The sequence below is a fragment of the Notamacropus eugenii genome, chromosome 4, assembly GCF_028372415.1.
Source record: "Notamacropus eugenii isolate mMacEug1 chromosome 4, mMacEug1.pri_v2, whole genome shotgun sequence".
Taxonomy (NCBI): Eukaryota; Metazoa; Chordata; class Mammalia; order Diprotodontia; family Macropodidae; genus Notamacropus; species Notamacropus eugenii.
Window position 1 is genome coordinate 166591392 of NC_092875.1, and position 26519 is coordinate 166617910.

Below are 26519 nucleotides of genomic sequence, written 5' to 3' on the forward strand. Positions count from 1 at the left end.
ATCTTGGCTCCGCCCCTTCTTTTTCTTCTGTCCAATTTTCCAAGTTCATTTTTGTACCTCCTTATCCATTTGTCCAGTTTTACTCTTTAAGGAGCTGTTCTCTTCAGTGAATTCTTTTTTTCATTTTGTCTATTGTATTTTTAAAATTATTGGTCAGCTTTTCTTCTGCCTCTCTAATTTGACTTTTAAAATCTTTCTTGAGCTCTTCCAAAGAATGTTTTTTTGGTTTGAGACAAATTCATATTCCCTTTAGAGGTTCCAGATGTGGGTATATTGTTAACACTATCGTCTTCTGAATTTGTATTTTGATCTTCCCTTCCCCCTAGTAAGATTCTATGGTCTTTACTTTTCTGATTTGCTTCTTGCTCATGGTGATTGCGTTTTTCCTGGCTTTTCAAGTGGATCTTTGCTTCTGGACCACAGAGGACTCTGTCCCACATTTCTTATGCTGGGAGCTTGAAGCCTGTTTACCGGCTTTGTGTGTTGCATCCTCCAGTTCTTTCAGCTAGAAGATATATAATGCTGTAGCTTACCTGGTGATGAGCTGGCTGGTTTGTTCTAAGGCCAAGGCAAGGTGAAGTCTTTCTGAGTTTCCCCCAAGTTCCACTGAAGCTCAGGGTGTGAAGTGTGGGTGAAGGGTGGTGTGGCCTCAGGAGTTCTCCTCCTATCCTAGGATTCAGCTAGAGTACAGGCAGGCTCAACAGCTGGTGAACCCCCGACTGTTTTGGTGTCTGCCCAATTCTCCTGTCTCTGCTAAAACATACGTGGGATCCTGGTGTTGGCACTTACCAGCTTGACTTCCCTGGGGCTCAGGAACTCCTCCTGGTCTGCTGAGTTTAGGCTTGATGGGATGCCTCCAGTCCTGCTCGTGTCCCCTTTAGCCATGGCAAGAGGTACTCTTCCTGTTGATCTCCCTAGATTCCTGGTCTGAAAGACTGCTGTTCCCCTTCTGCTGGCTCCACTATTCTGGGACTTTTCCTGGGGAAATATTCACTGAGTTTTTTAAGGTCAACAAGTGGAGGGTGAGACCACTTACCATTTACTCCATCATCTTAGTTCCTGGAAAATCAAGTAGGTGACTTTCAAACATTTAGTCTGTGGGCTGATAGTCTTAGGAGTGACTTATGCTGCTACCATGGGCTCTGTGCTTCTCTCCCACTCAGTTCTGCTGGACTCTTGTCCTGTGCTTAGAGATTTGAGAATCCTCATTGTCGCTTCAGATTCAGTCTGTCCTAGGCCATTCCTGCTCTGTTGTGGCAGAGTCTGAGCTGGTGCAGACCTTGTGCAGTGCTCCTCCGGCTCCATGTAACAGAGCCTTTACTTCTTTTGAAAGTGGATTCTACCACTCTAAAATTTATTCAGATTCACTTTTTAGATGAATCTGAAGGAGTTTTTAGAGAAGTTCAGGTTCATTCCCACTTTCACTCTGCCATGTGGGTTCTACCCCTGTTGCCAGGCTATTTTAATCTTTGCCCTTCCTGACTCTATTTTAGAGATTTATGATATGATTCTATATTTATTCTCTTCCACATACCCTTATTTCCATCTTCTATACATGCCTTTATAGATCCTCTTTAACCTGCTTAAGTTGTTCAACATGTTGTCTTTCCATCGATTTTATATTTAACATGTGATTTTTGTTTTATCTCTTTTAGCATATAAACTTCTAGAGATCAGAGACTATTTTCCCCCTCTTTTTTGTATCCCTGTCACTTAAGACTTTGTTTAGCACATGGCAAACCAGGCTTGTAGACTGACAAAATCTGCCACTGAAGACCCAGTGTATATAGGATTTTAATGAAATTTCACATTATAAAGGAATTGAAACTTTGAATGCGGTAAGGAAGGAGATACTTGGCAGACTTGATCCATAACATGTGGTGAGCCCATTTTGGCATAGTTATTGATGCAACAGAAAAAAAAAATGCCAATGATTCTGAAGTAAGAAATTTGCTCACTTATCTTATATTATCATGAGCACAACCAATTAGGACAGATAGAATTTTTGGTTCTGCCTGCAGTTTAACATTATTCTTTGGGTTCTCTTAATGCTGACCATTCACAACTCAAGTGATAGGCGAAATCTGGTGATTTTCCAGGTTGCTAGCCAATGAAGAATGTAGTTTTAATGAGTTGGACTCCAAAGAGAAGTCTTCAATTTTCCAGTTTGTCTGCATGTCTGGAATAAATTAAGTCATCATAATTTTTCCCATTCTTTGTTTCAGGTAACTTAACTGAATATGTTATTTTCAAGTAGTACTTTTAATTAAAAGGTATATGATCTAGTGCATAGAATCATGAGTTTGGGTTTAGGCAGAATTGGGTTCAAAACTTGCACAATATTATAAATTTAGAACTAGGAAGGCACCTAGGTTAACCTCCTCATTTTACAAATGGGGAAACTAAGGCCAAGAGAGGTTAAGTGACTTCCCTAATGCTACACAAGTAATAGTTACAGGGAAAGGTAATGGATTCTAGGCACTCTGACTTCAGAACCAATACCCTTTCTACTATATCATGATGCCTCCCCCCACATTGATAATATATACTAGTTTCCCTCTGAATAAATCACTTAATCTCTGTGCTCCTTAGGCAACTTCTTATTAAGTCAACTGAGAAGTTGGAAATCAAAAGTTCCTGTTAAGTCATAAAGAAATTAGAAAGCTTATTGGTGAAGACAATTCCCACATGGGAGTTTCCAGTACTGATAGAATCAGAGATACTTTCTGGATATTTCCAATCAACCTGTTATTCTCTCATCATTGGGATAGATGCCACACAGGAGCACTTGGGTAAGGATAAGCAACTATTCTCTTTTTCTTTACAATCTCCTTCTGGAGACATGATTTACGCACATGACCCAGTTAATTAGACAATGAGGTATTCTTTCAGTATTCACACACTAGTTAAAAATCTGTGATTATTGAAGTCATGAAAAAAATTCAGATGTCCTGTAAGGCAACAAATGTTTAATTCTCAAAATGAGTGGTGTAACCATAATTGCTCTACTCTCAGAAATAATCCTCTTCTCTTTCTGAACTCATTTGCTTCATGAGAAGAAAGGAGGAGGGGAGGACTTTGAGGTCCTAACCTACTGTCTAGTAGGTAAATCAAATGAACTAATAGCTTTTTTCCTCACTTCAAATTGTCTTATTGATGACAAATTTCTCAAATTTCAATGCCAGTTTACTCTCAGATAACCTTTGATGTACCCCCTTTTCTTCATTTCAACTCCTTTTGGAAAAACAGCTGAAAAAACTCCTGTTCATAGGTTAATGGATTCCTTTTTGTTTGTTTGTTTTTAATTTATATCCTATTTCCTCTCAAAGTTCTTTTGAAAGCTTTTGCATCTTCCCTTCAATTCTCAAAAGTTCTCTGTATACATTAGACTGCCTCCTAGCCACTGACCTTTCTCTGTTTCTTTAGCAGTCTTTTCCTGACTGGCTATTTTCCAGGATCTTATCTGCGACTCTCTATATCCCTTAACAGTCATAATGCTTGAACTCCTGGCTTTCCAGTTCCTCTGTACTAGCTAAACTGCTTAAACTTGCCAATATTGACTGAGTTGAAGAGTGTGTGTGCGTGTGTGTGTGCGTGTGTGTGAGTGTGTATGTTTTAATTCAGCTACCCTTGTAACCACAGTATAAAATTACAAGTAAAAAGTAGAAGTGAAATTCAGTATACATATTATGTTATTCTCTCTGCATCTGCCGAGAAAAGTCTCTGTATTGAGGAAAACTTACTTTTTTGAGAGGGTGAAGGGAGGAGGGATAGGAAATGTACAAGTTCTCCAGAGTAGTGTCTGGATACTTTCATTTTTACCTTCACGGAACTCTAAGTTCCAATAATATAGGTTACTCTATTATTATCAAATAGCCATTGATATTATTTGAAATGCTGAGGCAACTCCTACATCGAACAACTACATGGAAGGGAAGTAAGGATTTATGTGAAGTAGTGAGTCTTAAACTTCAAACTAATACTGTCTCTCCCACTAAAATGGAAAGGGAAATGCCATTACATTGCTATGGTAACAAGGACAGACCCTCTATCTTTCAATCATTTTGAGACAGAGTTAGGGAAAAAATAGTAAAGCTGTGTCAAGTACATAGAAGCCCAAGGAAAGAAACATGGCTTTCTTTTTTCCTGAATATTTTAACATTCAAAAATGATGTCTTATGAAAGATCCTGATAAATAGGCCAAAAATAACATTTTGCTTTGCATTAACAGATAAATAACCCAATTTTACACTGCATTTTATTTATGTAGTACTCATGAGCACAGTTTAAATAGAGCTTCAACTCTATGGTCCTCCACAACATTTCTCAGGTTATGCCAGTATTATACCAAGAACCTTTTTCAAGAGCAAAATACTAGTACTAACAGTGCTTTAAAGTTTACTGGCAGGTAGGTGGTAAAAGGATAAAGTGCTAGTCTTGTAGTCAGGAAGACTCCTCTTCCTGAGTTCAAATCTGAACTCAGACACTTGCTAGCTATGTGACATTAGGCAGGTCATCTAATCCTGTCATTGTCTAATCCTAATCATTGTCCTCATCTTTAAAATGAGCTGCGGAAGGAAACTGCAAACCACTCCAGTATCTTTACCATGAAAAGTCCCAACGGGGCCGCAGAATTGGACACAACTGAAATGACTAAACACCAAGAATTAAGATTTACAAAACACTTGACAGATATCATCTCATTTGATCCTCACAATGACTCTGATAGATATGTACTGTTATTATCCCCATTTGACAAATGGAGAAATCAAGGCAGAAAGAGATCAAGTAACTTGCTTACTGTCACAGAACTAGTAAAAGTGTTTAAGGCAGGATTTAGCATCATATCTTCCTGATTCCTTATCCACAATGCCATCTAGCTGGTAATAGGATTGTTTTTAGTGGAAAAGGAGTCATGATAAGGGAATAGGAAGAGTATTTGTCTCAGAGGAAGCAAGACTAAGTGAACAGGGATTAGACAGAGTCAGAATGTCCTGGCTTCATATCCCACCTCTGATACTTGCTAGCTATTTGACTCTGAACAAGTCACTTAACCAGTGAATGCCTCAGACAACTCCCTAGGATACCTAAGTAATCAGTATTCTTTCACTGAAGGGTTTCTGTGGGGAAAAATATTCCATAAAGGGAAAGGATTTCTGTCCTTTTCCCCCTCCCCACTGACAAGACCACACAGCCCTGAGAAATAGGCCTGGGTCTTTAGACTCTTTTTTTTTCCGAACTAGACATAGGGAGTATTCCAACTTACAGTATGTGCTTTATTTTTGTTTTTGTACTTGTACTCTCAGCACCTATTAAAATGGCTGGTGAATAGTAGGTACTTAATAAATTCCTGTTGATTGAATGGTGATTGAAAAAAATTCATAGACCTTTTGGGAAGATCAAATGAAAAGTTGTATCTAAAGAGCTTTAAAACTTGGAAAGACTTTAGAAACTTTGCCAGACTCCAGTTCTGAATTACTCCCATGATTTGCCTTTTTTTTTGCTGAGGCATTTATGTTGCTGTATACTATTATGAATCACATAAGTGGTTATGAGTGTGATTCATGCCATTATAAATTTGTTATTCAGTCTCACCTTGGCCCTTACTGTTGTATGCCAAAATTCTACTACTCACAATAGAAATTACAAACTTTCTCATTCCTTCTCAAATTAGCTATACCCCCACCACCTTTCTCTCTTTTAGCAGAAGACTTCACCTAATGGTAATGAAAAGAAGCTCTCTTTCTACTCCATTTCCATACTTCATGCTATGTCTTCAGCATCCCAACTACTTTTTCTTTGATCCAGTCTCAGAGAATGAAGTGGTCCCTTTCCTTGCTAATATTAACCCTTCTATGTGTGCTCTTGTAAGAAGTAGAAAACTAGAAGTATGAAAACTCACAGAGGAGAAAGTAACCACAAGGATGGGATGGTCCATAGTGTCCAAATCTGCAGATGTTAAGCAGAATGAATATTGAGAGAAGGACATTTGGTCTTTGGTGAACTTGGAGTGAGCACATGAGTGAAATGAAAAACAAGGTTATTGGGGTAGGTTGCAGGAAAGCAGGAGTAAAGGGTATAGACATCATTTCTAGGAACTTGACTATAAATGAGAGAGGAAAATAGGCCAATTACATGGCAGGGGACAGGTATCAGAATTAAATTTTTGTTTGGTTTATAGATGAGATTTGGGCATGTTTGAAAGTATTATGGAAGAAGTCAATGAATGAAGAGAAGTTTGAAATTCAGAAAAAAGGGGGGTGTAATAAAAAGGGCAGGCTCCTAGAAAACATAGTAGGGGACAGGATCAAAGATATAAAGAAGGGAACTGGCATTGGGATGCAAAAGCTGATTACAGCTTAAAGGATTAGAAAGCCTGGCATCCCATATGAAAGCAGCAAAGTAACCAAAGGAAAAGAAGGGAGCTAGAGATCATCTTGCCCAATCCTGACCTTCTAAAAATTAGAAATTTGAGTTTCAGAAAGGTATAATGACTTCTTAAGGATCACACAGGTAAGCAGAGGCAGAGGTATGTTTTTAAACTAAGAAAAGCCAGTGCTTTCCCCCCCCGCCCCCATAAAACCTCACTAGATTTGGTTATCATGACTCTTTCACAAAGTTCATGTTTCACTGACAGCACTTTGCATCACTTTATAAAAGTCTTCCTAGTTTCTCTGAAATCATCCCTTCCATCATTTCTAATGGCACAATACTTTTCATAATATTCATAAGTCATAATTTGTTCAACTATTCTACAATTGATATTCACCATTATAGTTCTTTGCTACCACAAAAGATACCGTAAATATTATATAGAGACAGAGATAAAGATAGATACATATTTTCTCTATATATACATAATATCTGTGCATTGTGCATATCTATGTGTCTTTTTTGTCTTTCTTTATATCTTTGAGGTATAGAAAGATTTGCCAATAGTATATCTGAACCAAAAAGTAAACATAATTTAATAACTTTGTTAATAACATTCAAAATTGTTTTCTGGAATGTTTGGACCAATTCGGTGCCAAAAAACAATGCATTAATTTGCCAGTATTCCACAACCCTCTCAATATTTGCCATTATCCTTTTGTGTAAACTTTGAGAATTTTATAGGTGTAAAATCACAGAATTGCTTTAATTTGCATTTCTCTAATTATTAGTACATTTGAATTGGTACATTTGGTGGAGTGGGTTTGGCTGTTGAGAGCCTGACATTATATTATACAAAGGGATACTGATATTAAGGGAACTACAGATACTAAAAATAGGTTAGTAACTAAAATAGTATTTTTTGCAATGAAAATTTAATTCAGTTAAACAAATATTTATTAAACTCCTATAATGTGCAAGGTAGTCTCCTAAGTTTCAAGGATACAAAGTACAGAGTGCAACATTTAAAGGTGCATATATTCCATTAATAGAAAGGGAGAGTGACCAACATGTATAGAAATTAAGTAAATACAAAGAAATATAAAATGATTTCAAGAATATTAAGAACTGGGGATAGTAGAAATTACCTTGGTAGGAGTCATCCCTTTGAGTGTGTTTTAAATTAATCTTGGTATTTTCTGAGTTAGAAATGGGGAAAAGTACATTCCTGACATGGGGACCCACTTGGGCAAAGGATGGAATTTATTGGGTGTGGAACAGCTGGCCAGTCAATTTGATGGAACTAGAAAGTTAAGTGAAAGGGATTAATGTGAATAAGAAAAGAATAGGAGACACATTGTGAAATGGAATTCTCTTCCAAAACTAAAATTAAACCACATTTTATTGGAAAATGGATAAGAAACAAAGGCCTTACAACATCTACTTATAGAGTCTTCACCTGTCCCTTCCTATATACTCTGGTAATGCTCCACAAAATTCTTCAGCAACGTCTACACTAGAGTTACTGAGGGCAGCATCCATCATGATTAGAATGGTATGGATAAAGTAGAGATACAGGGGAAAATAAAACTTTGTAAAAACCATAAGATCAATCAAATTTATTTTTTTTAAGTATTGAGCAATCAGATTCCATTTCTCTGTAATAGAGAATTACCACTAATAATAATAATAAATAATGTTTGTTTAGTAGCTTAATATCTATAAAAAAATGTGCTCTGAACAACCCTGTGAATTAGGGAATGCAAATATTATCTCCATTTCACAGATAAGGAAAGAGACTCAGGGAGTAAGAGACTCATCTATGCTCCCATAGATTATAATAAAACCCATAACTGAAACCCAGTTCTCCAGCAGGCTTTCTAACCCATCTTGCTTTCTTGGAGGATGGGATAATATAGGTCAAGGTGTACACTGTGAATCTGTAGGCTAAAGGCATCTTTAGGTCAATGAAGCTCCTGATTTTTATCTTGGCTGCTTAGAGTGGTCTTATGCTTCACAGAGCATCTGCCTAGAAACAATGCTGTAAATAAAGAATGAGGCCCAATCCTTTAAAAACCAAAATCAATTAAAAATGCTACAGTGTAATAGCACTGATAGGATGCATGAAAAACAGATAAACATTATTGACACAGCAAATTGACATTTTCTCTGGTGTAGAGTCAAACAAATGATTTTTTTTTCCATTGTAGCTTTGGTTTGGTTTTGGTCAAGCTCTCCCCAGTGAGTCTTTTCCTTTCTCATCTGAATGTACTGAGTGAAGGGAGTGCTAGGCAAAAACACTTTTTTTGGCTGCTTTAGCTGTTGCTCTGAGTATTCTGTTATCATGTCAACAAATTCATAGTTTCTCCCCTTTGTCAAACACTGGCATTATTTCCAACTTGATATATGCTTTTTTCCTTTTGAAAATTAAGATTTAACTCAATTTATCACACATTCAAAGTAGTCCACTAGAGAAAATAAAGATACAGTGACCAGCACAAAGCAAACACTTGAATAAATGCTTGTTGACTGAGAAACAGTCCATATCCTCAACATGATTCCATTATAGTAGTGGAATACAAATCATGTCTAAGGGAATAAATACGAAATGTTCCCCCTCCCCTATCTTTTGACTTGGACCAATTATTTCTAATAGTTTGGCAATTCCCAGCTTAGAAATACTATCCAACAACATAGACAACAACATTCGTTCATTATTATCTATTCTTTCATTATACTTTCAATGAGTATTTATTAATCTCCTACACTATGCCTAGCACTTTCTTAGTATGGGAGATTTTAAAAATACATCTGTAACTTTTGGTTTTCACCTGAAACAGTTATGTATGGTTATACAACTCATAGAAATAAGAAAAGACTTGAATTTTGATGTATACAAATCCACCTTTCTATCCATTACATTATGTCATGCTGACCCTCAAATAACATACAAAGTAATTTCAAGATGGAGTGAATGTTAAAAATTGAAGGGATCAAAGGGGATCTTGTGTAGGAGGTGTCATCTTCTGACTTGTAAAGGAAATTAAGGATTCTGCACGGTAGAGGTATAGATGCATATATTTTGAAATTATAACTTGAGAAGTTTCCAAGTACCATATTTGCTAAACAGTATAGATAAACACATATATTTCAAATAAATTGATTAAATCTCCAAATTCCAAAGACAAAATCTTCTCTAATACATTCAAACATAAATTCTCTACTGAATTTATGGGAATACAGATTCTCATGCCCACCCTTTTCTTCTAAGACTAATTCCCTTTTAAAAGGCAAAATGCTTCTAAAATACAGGTCAGCAAACTTTCAAGCGTTATGCCCAGTTGGCAGATTTTTGCATAGTTGGCACCTAATAAATGTTTTTTGGATGTTGAATGGATGTTGAATGAATGAATGTTCTTTGGAATGTCAGGGAGGAGTTGCATGTGTGGGTGCAGCGACCACATCCTGTGGAATGATGGGTGTGGTACTGCTTCTTTTGATTTGAACATACAGGAGAGGACTCTGAGGAGGAGTGAAATGCGGTCATAGTGACCCGCCTGTATTACACTCAAAACTGGAATGAGTTTTTAAAAATCATATTCTGGAATTTGTAATAAAACTCCCCAACAATTAGAGCTATTCTAAAGTGGAAAGGACTATCTCAGGAGGGAGAGGGTTTATCTTTATTGAAGGCCTTCAAGCAAAAGTTGGATGTTGACTTACCAAGTAGAAAGTAAAGTGGATCCTTAATAAGGTATGGGATATAAGATGGCTTCTGAGAACTCACACAACTCTGAAATTCTATTATTTTGTAAACAGATATTACACTTCAAATGGATTTAGATATTGGAGTACTAGGGCAATGAGAAATATATATGAAGTATCCTGATTTTTTTTAGGGATAACAAGTTGAAGAATCAGAATGTATTGATTTCATAGTTATGAAGAATGCCCACCATGGAAATTCCCTCTACCAGTGCAGATCTGTAATTCATCTGTAATTTACAGACAATGATAGTTCTATACTTGGAGCACTGACAGCATAAGAGATTCGCCATGGACACACATAGTAAGTGTCCTAAACAAGATCCAAATCAAAGTCTTTCTTCTTTCAAGGCTAACCTTCTATCCATTATACTCTGCTGCCTTTCTGAAAAAGTTCTTTGTTACCTCAGTGTCTCCCAGAACTCCACTCACCCTTAACTGATAAAAAAAATTATCAAGGACCTAAAAGTCAAGAATCCAAAAGGTGATTAATCTGGAAACCTTGCTTTTTATCATTTTAGAAGGCAGGTCAGACTGAGGTTCCAGAATATTGTTTTTCAGAAATTGATATATTAGATAAAGTAAAAATAATAACAGAAAAACATGGATCATCTTTTCAGGAAGGTAGAACAGATTTTCAAAGGCAGTTCTGAGGGAAGAGCTGATAACTTTATAATCTACTAGGAAGACTTACTGGTTGTACTGGGGGATGGGTGCCAGGGAGGAAGTAGTATTATCAATGACATGTCAATTTTTAGTCCTGCTTCTATTATTTTCTTTCTTACACATGGTACTTTTCTCCTAGTACATACATTTAGCTCGACACACTAATAACATATGCATTATATCTCCCAGAAAGGCATTAGAGTAATGGTATTCCTCTGCAGAAATAATGTTGTTAGGATATCTGATTGAAACAATATATGCAAAGAAGTATTTCTTTCTCTACTGATATTTAGCCTTCATATAATCTATTTATGTTTGTGTTTCACATTGTTCCATATGTGAATGTTGCATATCACCAACTTAGATGAGTAAAATGTTTCAAAGAAAATAGTACTTATTTGTGGAAATAGCTCTATTCTGAGAAAATAGGGGGTATCTTCCCTGCCCTGTTTTTTGTATTAATATCCCTCACATATATTCACTATGGGATGAAGGATAAGACATTGAAAGGCTCAGTGTCTCCATTATTTACTCTGAAAATGGAGAGAACAGTGACAAGGTTTCATTTATATTACCCATAAAGTAAGAGAAAGTGGTAAAATATGAAATAATGTTAAGTTAAATTTTTCTAGACTTGCACATCTATATGTCTTCATGTAGAGATACATGTATGTATGCAAGGATGTGCTGGTAATTGCTTGACAACCAGCTCTAGAAAAATGTATGTGTGACATACTTTTAAGTTTAATCTTCATTATTAACATATTTCCAACTCTTTCTCTAGACAATCAATAAAACAATAAATCAAGCCGTGATTTCTAACATTTTCTGATTTCTAATGTACATATGAGCATTTGTTTTCATAAAGTTAATGACCAGCTTTTAGAAGACAGCATGATCTGACTCCAACACACTCCTATGTGTGGGTCTGTATGTATATATGTGTGTATGTATGTATATAATGTATTTGTGTATACAAAGATATATACCATATGGTACATGATAAACTGGCACCAGAATTTGTGTATTATGTGTGTATACGGGTTTATGTATGTATATATACATCTTGTATATATACATACACAAACATATATATGCACACATACATGTACCTCTTTGTGTGTGTGTGTGTATGTTCATGTTTGTGTGTGCATCCAAGAAATTGGCCTGGTGGTGTTTGTATCTGTTCTGTGTTGTTTGTGCTCAGTTTCAGGTGCTGTAGGTGATCCTTAAAGGATTGGAAGCTTGAACAATGGTCACCTTGAAGCCAGGACTGCAGGGTGGTGGTGCAGCAGACAGCCAGCTCAGCATGGAAGTCTTGAGAATCTCTTGAACTTGAGCCTAAGAGGAATTTTGAAATTGTAAAAGGCATTGTAATCTATGAGAACCAAGTTAGGCTATGAATCTAAAACCTTCCCCTTCCCCCTAAAATGAAGAAATACAAGGAAGAAGGAGCACTATGTCTCCCACTTGTTAGGGGAATAAATTTGATATTCTATTACATTTTGAAGTAAATATTCCTTTGTAAAGGGTCTTATGTTACATATATATATGATTAAGTATGCATACTTGTATACATACATATACATGATTTGCATACTTTTTCCATGTACCAACTTTGTTAGAAATGTAGTATAAATGTCATTGCTTCATGTGATAAAAGGAAAGACTAAGGATCCAGGAAATCAAGTCACCGACCTCATAATGACAGCTAGTAAGCTGATGATACAAATATAGTTCTCCTAATTCCAAGACTGGTGTTCCATCTCTAGATACATATGTTTATACTAAACACAAGGCACGTTCATGAAAATAAGTTATTGCAAAGTTATTTCATTTAAATAAACATATGGTATGTGTGTGTGAGTATGCGTATGCATATGCATTTGTGTGTGTGTGCGTGCTAATAATGGACCCTTAAAGAACAGCTATTAGATTATGTATTATGGAAAGATGCACGAAGGAAATAAAGCACAAGAGCAATTTGGTTGACAAGATGTAGAGGAAGGAAACTTGGATTTGGAGCCAGATCTGAATTTAGGTCCCTGTGCTGTTCCTCAGCTCTTTCAACTTTGGAAAGTGATTTCTTAATGCCTGATTGGACTAGATAATTTTAAAGTTCCCTTGGAGTAAAAAACAAAAACAAAACAAGCAAACAAAACCAGCAGCCCTAATATGCACATCTTTAAAATACAATGATAACTAAAAAAAGAATGAAAAAGCATTTATGTGTCAGACTCCATGATAAAGTCCTGGACTACTAATATAAAAATGTAATTATTTCCTGCCCTCCTGGAACTTATATTCTAACAAGGAAGACAAGAAGTATATCCAGGTGGTAACAAGGTTAGGTGCTTTAGTATGGAAAATCACAGGAAAAATAAGTGGATCCATAAGGCAACTAATTGACCCATTCTTTCCAGGAAGAGCATCATTGATTTAATTACACTTTTTAGAGTTGGAGGCAGAAAGCAGGGGACTGGAGCAGATTATAGGCATAGTGTCATGGAATGAAGGTGGATGGGGAGCATCAATGTTGGTCTTGACGTACATTAAATATAGAGAATTCTCACTAAGCAGGAGCCTAGGGCTGAAGGGTGAGAGATGGCATTCTTGATTGGAGATAGAGGCTGAAGCAAGGGGTCATAGAGATGGTTGGAGAACATAGTGGGTCTGGATTTGAGCTAAATGAGAAGAAATTTAGCCAATCAAAAATCCAGGCTCCCATGATGGGAGTTGGAATAATTAGTCAGAGGCTGGACACAAAGAAAGACAGCATGAAAATGTCCAGAGAGCAAGGTGAAAAGTTTGGGTCTGGTCTGGATGTGGAGAATTCTCACTGATCCGGGGTTTAGGGTAGATCTGGAGTAGATCAGAGGCAAGTCTCGGACAAAGGCATGTGATGAGGACAACCAGAGAGTGATCATGCAAGAATATGTTAATATGGTTGAAACTGTATAAATAGGTATTATTTTACAAATAAATAAAGACAAAAGTCACTATAGATTTAGATTAGTTAAAAAGTGGATGGGACAAGTCAAGGACAAGGCATTATTTGTTTTGTTTGCTAAAGCACATTCAAGGAGTTTTGAAAACTGATCACACAAAGTTGTCTAGTTACCTAAGACATAAGATGGTTATTTTAAATTCCTTTTAAATGTCAAATAGAATTTTGTTCCCAGTATTGCCAATGTTTGTCTTGAATATTCTTTCACTTACTTTGCTTTATAGATCCCCAATCTGATTGGCTCCCAGATCACATTGCCATTTCAGATGTCTATGGGTCTATTTAAAAGCAAAATGTTTCTATTTTTCACTTTCACAATCATGAGAGATTTATCTGGCTTTAAAATACAATATGTTGGGGATTTTGGTGGTATGTGGTGATACATGGTGGTCATTTCTGGGACAAAAGTCAAAGGATCCTCTGGAACAAAATACTGTTTTAACAGAGGTAAAACAATCAAAAACACCAGAGCACAATGAAACATATCTCAGAATTCTGTGGTGTTCAGTGTCTCTCTCATGAAGGAGGAGCTATATTTGAGTATACGTTCTCTGTAACAACCAGTGGCTTCCCAATTGTTCTGACAGGATGTACTTTTCATATTTTGGCATTGTGTATGTTTTGCATTTGATTCTATAATTAATACACATCACTCCACAAGAAATCTACCCATTCTTTTTTTTAAATTTATCATATTAACCATGTCTTTCTTCACATTAATATACTCTTGTATTGATAAATTACAAGGATTTTTTTTTATCTAGTACCTAAGTGATGGACACCAAGTTTGTTTATATAAATGGATTTGCTATAAATATTTTGATATATATCAGATTTTTGTTTTTGTCTTTGGATTCCATGACATCAAAAACATATGCAGTAGTGGGATTACTGATTCAAATATTAGACATTTTGCTTGAAAGAAATTCCAATATGAAATTCAAACTCGGTTTAACCTGGTAACAAAGCTGTCAAAGTATAACATTGTACCTCCTTCTCATAGGCACTCCAATACATTCTTTACCTTAGTGAACAGAACATTAGCTCCCTTAAGAAAATTATCATATTTTTGTGTTTATATGTACACCGAATACCATGATTGGTGTATCATAGACACAACAAATGCTTGTTGAATGTTGAATAAATTAATCTTCATTTGTCGTGCTTTAATTTTAATTTGTCATACAATTAGTGATTTGGAGAATGTTTTTAAATTGTTGTTTTTGTTTGAAATTCTTTTTTTAAAAAACTGCATAGTCATATCCTTTAATTACTTAAATACTAGGGAGTGATTCTTAGTGAGTCATACGTATGTGCATATATACACATATACATGCACACATATATATTGTATCATTTGCATCAAATATTACTAGTGACACTCAATATATTTAGTGATAATATGTATGTTTATGTGCATACACACATATATATGTAAAAACATTCATATATACACATATTTGTAACTATATGTGATAAAATATGAATGTGTTCATACACTATATACAAGATCTATCTCTATCTATCTATCTAAATCAGGTATCAGATTGTTTTCAGCAATGTTTAGTACAAACTCAGCATAACAGAGTTTACTACTATAATTTTTCCTATTCTAATTTCAATGATTTTATGCATCTATTTATTTCTAAACTTTATTAAATTAAAATGATCTATATTTATGATCTCTTTTCTTCCTTTTGTTATTAACACATAAAATGCTAATTAACTTTGTGGATTCATTTTTTGTCTCTAGGTACTTTACTGAAGCTATTAATCTCAATTAGTTTCATTTCGATTAGGGGAGGGGATTCTGAGTATACCATCATACGATAAAAAAAGTAGGGATGATTTTATTTCTTTTTTGCTATTGTTTACATATGTAATTTTAAACTTTTGTGTAAATGTTATGGATAACACTTCTAGGACTTTGTCAAGTATTTCTGTCTTACCTTCTTTTCTTCTGATAAAGCTCCTAATATTTCTCTTTAAAAAAAACCTCTGTTTCAAAATACCTTTTTGATCATGCTAAAGAACAGCATTGAACATCTTTTAAAAAATTTTTAAAATGTTTGTTCTCAACATATGGGAATTCATGCTATTAGCAAAAATTTAATGGAGATAATCCCTTTATTAATGCGTTTCATCAACTCATTTATAATGTGTAGTTTTAGAGGATTACTGGGCTCACTAAAAGTTGTAAAGACTTGATTAAGATCACACAGCCAGAATGTGTAAGAAGCCAGACTTGTAGTACTTCATTTATCGTTTCCAAGGTTGGCCATTGATCTCTTCGACTGTGGGGCTAGCATTTAAATAAATGAGAGCTCTCTGTTGTTTATAGCTTTTATGTAACCATTTAAATCATTATTATTTTCCCTATCTTTATTTTGATAAAAATAATCATATTACTAAGAGTTTCTGAGTTCTGAGAGATTCTGGCATCATTGGTTTGAATATAATTATACTATAGTGAATTGTTTTCTGGCTCTATTGCTGGACTTTCCTTTCAAAAAAAAAATATTTTCAACATAACGGGTGTCCATCAGTAGTAGATTTGCTGAAAAACAAATGTGGTATGTACAGAGAAAGGAATATTACCATAAGAAATAATAAGTATTAGGAATTCAGAGAAATGTAGAAAGACTTGTATGAATTTATGTAGAACAAATGAAAGTCAAGAAAGTACTATCATTCTTATTATCGTTAATATAATTATCATTTATGTAGGACTTTAAGATCTGCAAAACACTTTACAAATGTTCAGTCATTTGATCCTCATGATAATCCTGGGATAGTGATGCTATTATTATCCCAATTTTCCTGTTAAGAAAACTGAGACAGATGAGTTAAGTGCCTTGCCCAGGGTTACATAGATAGAAACTATCTGAGTCCATATTTGAACCCAAGTCTTCCTGACTTCTGGTTTAGTAATCTAGCCATGGTATGGCTAATGGAAATGGGAAAAAACACACTGAAATAAAAGTATGTATTTTTAAAATTGTAACGGTCAATCTTGGTCCTGAAGAATAGAAAATGAGGTGAATTTTCCACCTTTCTCAGAGACACAAGAAATTATACATGTAGAATATATAATAGACCATGATATGCATATACTTTGTAGAATGAGTTCTCTTTCATTTGTCCTAAGGAGAGGATTTAATGTTTTTGAATATGTATGGAGGGGAGGTTTATATCTACAAATGCACATAAAAAAGTGATTAATAAAATTTAAAACAAAATGATCATCAAATTTCCAAATGTTCCTTGAGTTTTTCTTTTCTTTCTTTTTTTAAAAGGGAAAAGACTGTAAAGATCTACAACAATAATAAGCTTGTTCAATAAATTCAATAAATTTGAATTCAGAAATATGGTTCACTGGGAAGTAGCTATGGCATAAACTTGCTTCAAAAAATTGGAAAGCCAAATGTTAAGTATTGTATGCATACAATTAAACTGTATAGTTCATCTCTGCAGGAAATCAATGAGACATATTTGAAGGTTTAAAAGGGATTATATATTTATATAAATAAAGTAGGCATTTGCTACAATATTAACTAGTCTAGAAGTGACAAGAATTATATGTGTTCATACTTTATGCCATTAAGTTAGGATTTGTCAGAGAGGGAAATTCTTTATTCTTTGGGAAAACAAAACAAAACAAAACATTGCTTCTTCTCATAAAGAATCCTATCCAGAGAGTATGTTGTCATATACTGAGAGAGTAGGGTTAGGACAGAGATCACTGCGGAAAGGGATACCTTAAAAGGGTAATACTTGAATAATACTTGAAATGCATAATATATGTATAGATTTTCATCTGAAAGGGATGTTTCAGATTATCTAGCCTAATTCCATATGTATGTATACATGTATGTATGTGGATGTATATGTATATATATGTGTGCATGTGTGTATATGTATAAGTATGCATGTATATGTATATTATATACACACACATATATGCACATACATATGTGTGTGTGTGAGTTAATGAAGGCCTAAAGTATTTAAATGACTTTCCCAGTGTCATACACATATAAGTGCCAGCGTTTTATTCTGAAACCTAATAATCTGACTCGGGGTTGATTTTTTTTTTCCAGTGTGCCACACTTCTCACTTCTTTCCCTTGTTATGCTTTTACTAACATCCAAACGTTACCCTGGTTGAGGAACATATGGCTTACTTAGGTTTTAGGAAGATAAAAATTTATAAATTTACCTAGATTTTAGCAAGGGCTTTCTTAAAAATATGTCTCCTGCTCCTTTTTTAGAGAAAATAGGTGGATGTGGAGTAGATGACTGCAAATAAAGAGATTCAAAATTGGTTGCTTGATTAGATGAAAAAGTAGTTGCTAACCATTGAAGATCAACTAGAGGTCCCCAATGGAATGTCCCAGGGATTTATGCTTGTTCCTATTTATCTTTTTTTAAACCAAGTAATTGGGAAAAGGCTTAGAGAATGTAGCTGACATAAAATTGGGAATGATAATTAACATTTCAGAGGCCAGAGTTGGGATCCAATATCATGCTTGAAATTCAATAGAGATAAATGAAATATCTTGAATTTGGGCACAAAATTCAACTTTAAAACTAGAATATTGAGTGTTTAGACAGCAATTGTTTATTAAAAATAGATCTGGGAGTTTGAATGGACTGAAAGGTTACATGTCAGTAATCTGATGAGGCAACCAAAAAGTGAGTTTTGGGTCACATTAAGAGAAGCAGTAAGAAAATGAAGGTTCCATTGTACTCTGCTATTGTAATACCTTAACTGGAGTATGATTCATTTCTAGACACCACAATTGAAGAAAGATAATGATAAACTGGAAAGCATATAGCATGGGACAACCAGATAGGTGATGGCTTGAGTCTGTGTCATATAGGGATCAGGGAGAGAGAGAGAGAGAGAGAGAGAGAGAGAGAGAGAGAGAGAGAGAGAGAGAGAGAGAGAGAGAGAGAGAGAGAAAGAAAGAAAGAAAGAAAGAAAGAAAGAAAGAAAGAAAGAAAGAAAGAAAGAAAGAAAGAAAGAAAGAAAGAAAGGTTACTTAAGTATTTTAAGGGTGCCATATGAGGAAGGGATTATATTTACTCATTTTATCCCAAAAGAGTAGAATCAGTAGAAGTGAAGGAGATGATTGCTTGATATTAGGAAAAATCTATCAATTAGAGCTGTCTGAAAGTGGAATGGCATGACTTGGAGAGCAGTGGGCTCTCTCTGTGCAGATGCCTTTAGGCAGGGACTGGATGACTACTTGTTAGGTAGTTCTTACCAAGGATTTCTTTGGACGTAAGTTAGAGTAGATGGCCACTGAGGACCCTTTTGACTCTCAAATTCTGAGATTTTTTTAACTGAATCATAGTGAAAATAGAAGAGATTATACATCAAGAATTACAAGTAAGCTGCGTGCAGAAAGATAACCAAACAATAGACTTCTAAATCTCCAAATAACTAAATATAAAATAAATAAGTTGCTTATAAAACAAACTAATCTCAGGAAAAAATCAAAATGGCTACAAATACTGAAATAAATATCAGTATATCTACATATTATTAATTTGAATAGAATATTAAGAAAATAATACAAGAAAATTTTCCAGAAAATTTGAATATAGAAAACAAAATATTGATTGATTGAATTCATGAATCAAAGTCAGAGAAAAATCTCATGCTTCTAAACCCAAAAGCACAGATTAATTAAATTTCACAATTTCAACAACAACAAATTTTACAATCAATCAGGGTAAAGACTTTCAGCTATGAAGGGACCTAATTCAAATAACTCTACCTAGATGCTGTGAATTTCCTTTTAGAAGGAATATAATAATTTATTTCAAATATCAAAGAAACCCAATCTATGATCTAGAATTAGCTATTCTGAAAAAATTAAACCATTTTCACTAGTAAAATAATGTATTTTCAATTAAATGGAAATATTTGGGACATTTATTCAGCTAGGTGGCACAGGATATAGTGATTCAGGAAAAATCATTTTCATGAATTCAAGTCTGACCTCAGACACTTACTAGCTTGGGCAAATTACTTAGTCCTGTTTGCTTCTATTTCATATCTACAAAATGAGCTGGAGAAGGAAGTGGCAAACCACTTCAGTATCTTTGCCAAGAAAGAATTAGACACTACTGAAAAACAAATGAGCAACTGATTTGGAACATTCTTACGAGTAAGGAAACAAAAAAAAAAAAACATAAGAAGTAAATAGAATATTCAAATTTTGAACACTGTAAATAAGAGAAACCCAAGAAATGTAAATAAACATAGTTATCAATGAAGCTTAAGTACTTAAGTCAATTGACTCATGTTTATTGATTATTGTTAAAATGAAAAGAAAATAGATCGAATAAAGGAGTAAAAGAAAGAATAAAAAGGAATCAGCAAGGGACAAAGAGCTTTTAAATGACTTAAGATTCAAGGATACTTAAATCAGAAACAGGGAAGGGGGAAAGCTAATTTACCATTCCATAGATTAATGACAATTACCTCCAAAAGTAAAGTGATGTGTTTTGTACTAGAAACAACATAGTGATGAGAAGTATAGAAGAGGAGAGAGGAAATAAGAGACAGAGAGGAGATGAAGGTATACTATTATCTAGTCCAAGGAGAAACAGAGAAGTGTTGCTATTTTTTCTAACTTTCTTGAATAGAAGGGTGAAAATAAGGTAAAACCAATAGGGAAAAAAAAAGGATGTGAGAGAGAGAACTCCATTTCTCCCCTAAAAGGAAACAAAGGCTATCACTGAAGAATATGCATACAAGTAAGGAGAGGAACAAATTACACACTTGCTCTTTTTTTAACACTTTAATTTATTATTCTTTTTTTTAATATTACTTTTAAAATTTTATCTCTACTGCCCCCTCCTACACTCATTGAAAAGGCAAGTAATATGATATCAGTTATATATGTGAAATTATGCAAAATACATTTCCACATTAGCAATTTTTTAAGCCAGAATAAAAATAAAGTGACAAAACTATACTTCAATTTGTGTGCTCAGAGTTCATCAGTTCTCTTACAGCATTTTGTCATCATGAGCCCTGTTTTAAATCATTGTATTGTTCAGAGTAGCCAAGTCTTTCACATTGATCATCACTGCAGTATTTCTGTTGCTGTACGCAGTGATTTCCTGATTCCTCTCCCTTTACTTTGCATCAGTTCACGTTAATGGTAAACCCCCTTCCCAGCCTCATCATTTTCTACCGCACGGTAGTACTCCATCACAATTATTTGCCACAATTTGTTCAACAATCTCCCTCTGATCAGTTGTCCAACACCCTTACCATTTTATTTTAAGGGTTTTTCAAGGTGCTGCTGCTGCTGCTGTTGCCCAGAGTGTAAAGTCTAGACAAAACCTCTACCTGGATGCCACAGACTTCTCCTGCTAAGCTCCCAAGTTCTCTTAGGACAGAAAAATGTTTACTACTCCAAAATCTGATTTAAGGTATGTATTTCAAAGTTGTTTGGAGAATTTAGCTGGGTGGCTACCCCTAATCCATCATCTTGATTCCACCTCTTTCTGGATTACTTTTAAACCTTGTTCTATACTTGTTCTAAAGGAAAGTGAGTAGAATTCTAGTGGATTTCATCTTAGGAGAATTTGTTCATTTGGATACCACCTTACTCAGCAAAAGTTTGCATCTTCTTGGACTTAATCCCATTCCGAGTGAGTGAAGCTATAAATTTCAATTTATAACCATGACCTAGGGTAGTAGAAGAGACATAGAACCCATGACAAGACAGCTTGGCCTTAGAAGAATGAATAATCATGGTGAGGGAAATAGGCAGGACTGAAACCCATGACTCATGACACAGAATACCTCCCACCATATAACATTGTTTTTATTTGATAATACTTACTTTATGAATTGATATTTTAAGAGTGAGGAACAATAATAAATCATTAATAGAAGAAAGGAGGGGATATAAATAATATCTATAGATGCAGTAAAATAGAATAAGAAAAGGAATTCAAATTTGGTAGTAAAAGATCAGCTATAACTAAAAACATAGATAAAAAATGGAACATGTAAGGGCATGGGCCATAAATATGAGCATTTGGGATAGATTTTAAGGAGAAACAAATATATGAGAGAAAAACAAATGAAAACTTTGGGAAAGAGCTTGTAAAGGAATATTTCTTAAACTTGGAAGATGGGGTGGAGAATCATAAGCCTAAATGGACAGTGAAATAAAAATACAAAGAAAGGCAGCATAAAAAGAAAGAAAACAAAACATTTTTGTTGCACAGGATTTCTGTTTCAAATTTAGAAACTTGGTATGTGCACAAGTAATCAGACAAGAGGAAGAGTGTATAAGAATAAACTAACATCAAGTAGTCTATGCAAGGACAAAAGGCTGATTTAAAAGAAGAAAGGGATAAAAATCAATACAAGAGAAATAAATGGAGCAGAATACAACCTTAGCCATCACAACTTTAAAATTGAATAGATTTTTTAAAATCCAGTAAAATGAAGGAAAGTGGAAGAATTGATAAGAAAATAAAACCCTAAAATATGCTGCATGCACCTCACCATAAACATATATATGGAATAAAAATTAGAAGATGAATAAAAATTTATTATGTATTAGGTGATTCCATAAAAAGTAGGAGTTTAAGTCATATCAGAAATGATAAAAATACATTTCAATTTCAAGAGAGCTATAAAGGAAAATTACATTATGCTTAAAGGTACTATATGTAAGAAATAATATTAATGCTGAGCATATATGCAGCAAATAATATGGCATTTAAATTCATAAAGTAAAAGTTAACTGAATGATAAAATGCTATAAATAACAACACAATAATTTTAGAAAGAATTTAACATTTATCTCTCAGGGATAGATAATGTTTTTTCTAAACCTGTTTTATTATTTCAATTATATAAAAAACTTAAAAAGTTATATATATTTTTTAATTTGGAGTTCCAAATTCTGTTCCTCTCTCCTGTTTCTCCCCCCCCCAACTTGAGAAGGCAAGAATTTTTTTTATAGATTATACATATGGTCATGCAAAACATATTTCTATATTAACCGCGTTACAAAAAACAAAACAGACTGAAAGAGAGAAAGAGAAAGAAAGGAAGAAAGAAACAAAGAAAGGGAAAGAAAATTAATTTAAAGAAAAGGAAGCTTTGATCTGAATTCAGCCTCCATTGGCACTTTCTCTGGAGATGGATAGCAATTATCATAACTCTTTTGAAATTGTCTTGGATCCTTGCATTGCTCAGAATAGGTAAGTCACTCACACTTGATCTTCATAAAACATTGCTGTTACTGTCTACAGTGTTCTTCTGTTTCTGCTCACTTCCCTTTGCAACAGTTTATATAATTCTTTGCAGGTCTTTCAAAAACCATTCTGCTCTTCATTTCATATATATTGCACAATGGTATTCTGTTACAATAAATAATTTTGGAACATATGGGTCCTTTTTCTTTTCCTTTGATGGTCTTTGGGATACAAACTTAGTAGTGGTATGGCTGGTCCAAAGATATTCACAATTTTACAGCCTTTGGACGCATAGCCAAATTGCACCCCGAAATTATTGGATCAGTTCTCAACTCAACAAAATGCATTAGCATCCCAATTTTTCCACATCTCTTCTAACATTTGTCATGTTCCTTTTCTGTCATGTTAACCAATCTGATGGGTGCAAGGTGGTACCTCAGAGTGGTTTTAATCTGCATTTCTCTAGCCAATTATGATTTAGGGCATTTAGTTTCAATTTCTTCTGAAAATGATCTGTTCTTTTCCTTTGACCATTTATCAATTGGGGAATGGCTCTTATTTTTGTAAATTTGTTTCATTTTTTATATAGTTAAGAAATGAGTTCTTTCTCAGAGAAACTTGTAAGAGTTTTTTCCCCAATTCAGTGTTTTCCTACTAATTTTACTGTGTTAATTTTCTTTATGCAAAAGCTGTATAAAAAAATTTAATCAAAAGTATCCATTTAACTTCCTAGAATTCTCCCTCTAACTTTTGTTTGGCAATAAACTCTTTCCTTATTCATACATCTTACAGGTACATTTTTCCAAGCTCCCGTAATTTGCTTAAGATAGTTCGCTTTGTGGCTAAGTCATTTATCCATTTTGACCTTATCTTGGCACATGATGTGAGATGTTGTGAGATGTGAGATGCCTAGCTTCTGCCAAATTACTTTACATTTTTCCCCTAGCAATTTTTGCCAAATGCTGATTTCTTACCCCGAAGTTTGGATCTTTAGATTTATCAGTCACTCAACTCCTATAGCCATTTACCATTGTGTATTATGCACCTCATCTATTCCATTTAACTACGCTTTGCTTTCTTAGCCAGTATCAGTTTCTTTTGATGATTTTTGTTTTGTAATAAAGTTTAACATCTGGAACTGCTAGAATGCCTTCCTTCACATTTTTTTCATTGATTCCTTTGATATTCTTGGATGTTTTGTTTGTTCAAGATACATTTTGTTATGACTTTTTCTAGATCTATAAAATAATTAATTACTAGTTTCATTGGTATGGCTCTGAATTACTAAATTAATTTAGATAGAATTATCATTTTTTTAATTTAATTGGTTAAACTTATCTATAAACAATTATAATTTCTTCAGATGTTTAGATGTGTCTTCCTTCATGTGAAAAGTATCTTATAATTGTGTTCATACAATTCCTGTGTTTGTCTCAGCAGGTAGACCCCCAAGTATTGTATGTTACCTCCACTTATTTTAAATAGAATTTCTCTTTCTAACATTTCCTGCTGGACTTTGTTGATAGCACATAGAAATGTTGATGTTTTATGGGGGAGTGGGGGTTTATTTTGTATCCTGAAACTTTGCTGAAGTAGTTAATTATTTCAACTAATTTTTTAGTTGATTCTTTATGATTCTCTGAGTACTCCATCCTATCACATTCAAAGAATGATAGTTTTGTTTCCTCATTGCCTGCTATAATTCCTTCAATTTCTTTTTTCTTTACTTATTATTATAGCTAGAATTTCTAATACAATATTGAACAAAGATGGAGATAATGGGAGTCTTTGCTTCACCCTGATCTTATCCTGCAGGTTGTGAGCTTATCCCCATTACAGATAACGTTGCTGATGGTTTTAGATAGATACTATTTGTCATTTTAAGAAAAGCTCCATTCATTATTATTCTTCCCAGGTGTTCTTAATAGGAATGAGTGTTGTAATTTGTAAAAAGCCTTTTCGGCATCTATTGATTCAATCATACGATTTGTTTTTGCATTTGTTATTGATATGGTTAATTATGCTGACAATTTTCCAAATGGTGAACCAGCTCTACATTCCTGGTATAAATCTCCCCTGCTCATGGTAAGTGATTATGATACCCGTGATCTTTGTCTTGACATTGCAATCATCTCCTTGACTGTAATTTATTTAAAATTTTTGCATCGATATTCATCAAGGAAATTGATCTACAACTTTCTCTCTGTTTTTGTTCTCCCTAGTTTAAGTATCAGCACCTGTTTGTGTCGTTAAAGGAATCTGGTAAGACTCTTTCTTTGCCTATTTATCCAAATAGTTTACAAAGTATTAGAATTCATTTTCTTTAATTAACTTTTGAATCCATATAATTGAGCAAAATCGACCCTGATACTTGACTTAAAATTATCTTATTGGTGGTTCATTCATGCTTATCATTTTCGATATTGGTAATTTGGTTTTCTTCTTTCTCATTTTTAATCAAATTAATCCATGGTTTATCCATTTGATTATTTTTTTGCTTTTTAAATAATGCTACCTCCTAGTTATCTTTATTAGTTCAACGGATGGCTCTGGAGGAGAAGTGAGGCTGGTGACCTGCGCAGCCTTCCCTCATTCAAAACAAAGTCAAGTGCAATTCATGTCATCATTTCTCTGATGGCATGGTCTTTTTCAGCAACGAAGGACAAACACAATGCTGTGAGCAGACACAGCTGGCTGAACAGGGACCCAGCTAGCAGAGTAACTCAGCTCCTCCTCTCCTGTCTTCCTCCCCCACCCCTTCCTTCTCCTCTCCAAAGGAAGGTAATTTGGATGGCCAAAAGATGCCCAGTTAACTGGGGTTTTCTGTCTAATTTCTCCCCTCCCCTCCTCTTTCCTCTCTCCCCCTGCCCTCACCCCTCCTCCAATGCCCTCTCCTCTCCTCCCCTCCCTCTCCTCTCCCACCCTCTATTCCCCTCCCCTCCCTTCTTCTCTCCTCTTCTCTGCTCTCCCAAAACCTTAAACCTTGCACTCTAAAGCTGAGACACCAATGGGGCCCTGCCTAAGGGCTATTCCGGACCCTCCTAGCTTTAGAGTGATTATCAATAGTAATTGTTTCTGTTTCCCTCCCAGCCAGAAGTCTTTCTTTTTCTTGACCTCTTTAAAGGGGCCATGCCCTGGCTATCCCTTAAACAGTCTTATTCAATGAATGGGCGTTGCCTCACCCTAAGTGAGTACCTGCAAAGACCTTGGCCTAAAGGGGTCAAGATCTCTCAGTGCATCCTGGGCCATCACCAGTCATTCTGATGAATATCAGGTCATTGGATTCAGGTGGCTCTGGAGGAGAAGTGAGGCTGGCAACCTGCACAGCCCTCCCTCACTCACAACAAAGTCAAGTGCAAGTCATGTCATCATTCTTCTGATGGCATGGTCTTCTTTGTCAACGAAGGATGAGCACAATTGGCTCAATGTTAAATAATCTTAATTAAAAACACAAGAGATATTTATTA